The following is a 2,127-nucleotide window of genomic DNA, read 5'->3' on the forward strand; positions in this document are numbered from 1 at the left end:
TAATTTAGTCCATAGCTATTCTGCACTAAGAAAAGGATGTGCCTTTAGTGATGCTGCCACTTTGAACAGATCACTCTATCAGTATGAAATTTTGTTGGCTGATCTGTGAATTGACAATGAAAATTCCTAATCACCTGTATGCTGCAGGATGTCCAAATAGCTTGATTTCTTCAACGTATCTGCAGGGGATAACCAAAGTGCCTGTTAAACAATAATTAGAAACTGTAAGAAGTATAATATTTCTCTCAGAATCTTAACAAGCTACTGACTTATTTTAATATGTATTTGAGTTTTTCCTCGTTTCTGTCATGATGGTTAATTCAACAGTAAACTGGGTATGTTGGATATCTGGAGTCTGATATCTGACCCTTAACATATATTACTATTTCAAGCTGCAAGGTGGTTTTCCACCTCTTTCATGATACAAGCTGCCTTTGCTTTTGTTGTCTCCCCAGACATTTTATGAGGTTCCATCAATGATGGAAACAAGTTGAGTTTCTCCTAGCTGATTTTTGCCTGCAACGTTCTCTAATATATATCTAAGCCATACTGTTTCTCTAGGATTATGTCAACGTGTTTCCCATTGGAGCTGTGAAGATATGTGGATAAATCCTCAAACATCTATGTGGGAAATAAGCTGGGGAGAGGCATATAAGATAGAATTTTAAGTCCTTTATTCAGGAGACAATGCCTTCTTTCTTATGCCCTGGAATAGAAGCACCACAGCACAGACTTGGGCCTAAATTTGCAAAGCCACTTGTATGTACTTGCTGTGGAACCTCAAATAACTCGTCTAAATTTTTTGAGCACATTTCCTTATCCATGAAATGTAGTTATAATACCTATTTTGCAGTTACCAATATATATAAAAATAGATGAATTATGTTCTATATAATTTATGGTCTTCAACAAATAGTATTATTTATGAAAATTATTTCATCATTATTGCCATCTTCATCATGATCATCATTATCATTGTCACTTAAGGACTCATAAGCTCAAACATCTGAGGAAGTTTTATTACACTTATTATAACATGGGCACCAAATATTGGAATTTTCGTGGAAGTTGGAGTATGTGTTTGGAATTAATTATATGGACATTTTTGCCTCAGAGAAATAATATAAACTTTCTGGGTTTATTTCTTTTTTTCTAGGCTAATAATTTCCTATGTATAAACATTTGTTTTTCAAAAATAAAAAGTTACATAAGCATGCAAACTGAAACCCCTGTTTTTGGTGGGACATGTTTCACTTTTGCAAGGAGAATTGTCTTAAAAGGGAAGCCAAACTATGGTAAATCCTCATATTTTTCTAGATCACAGCCACAATATAGTGTCACATCAATTATATTAATTTACTTTGCCATTATTTGGCCAGACATAAAGATTCTGCAGAAAAACTGCATTTGGACTGGCATATTATTTGGAATTGCCTGAAAGGATGGAGAATCAAGAAATTGTTATCAAGACCAGTTTGCTATTCAACAAATGGGGAGTTATTCACCAATCCATTCTGTTTTATAATACATTGGGTGTTCACTAATGTTCATCTTATTTATTTTCTTTACCCAAGAAAGTTGGTGTTTCTAAATTCCTATTTACCAGAGTAAGCTTTATCCAGTTTCTAAGGCCAGGACTGAAGTATTTAAATCCTCCCCAATTTAAGTCTAAGGATTTCAACATCATTACCTTCTACTCATCAGCTATCTTTAACTTGTGAGTACCCAAGTCCTGATAACCAAGACTTGCTTTGTTCCTGGAACTATAGTCCATGTTGTAGTTCTTATAACTGCTATTTTTTTTCCCCCTTAGACTAGATGTTCTGCCTTTATAAACTGTATAACATCTAAATTTCTCTTAAGTATAGAGCCTCTGATGGCACTTGCCCTATGACCTACTCACAGATTCCACAGTGCCAACTGCTTGCCTCCAACTTGAATGTGCAGAATTGTCAGATCTGATTAGATTTGCTTATAGGTGGATCTCTGATCTGTGATTAAGAACTCTTGATTTTCCCCCTGCACACTGTGCTGTAATTTATCCTAAACCTTTGGCCTGGTCAGCCCTCAGTTCTGGCTATTTCTTTTTCATGTATGTGTGTGTGTGTGTATATATGTGTATATATA

The sequence above is a fragment of the Papio anubis genome, chromosome 14 (assembly GCF_008728515.1).
Source record: "Papio anubis isolate 15944 chromosome 14, Panubis1.0, whole genome shotgun sequence".
NCBI classification, from domain to species: domain Eukaryota; kingdom Metazoa; phylum Chordata; class Mammalia; order Primates; family Cercopithecidae; genus Papio; species Papio anubis.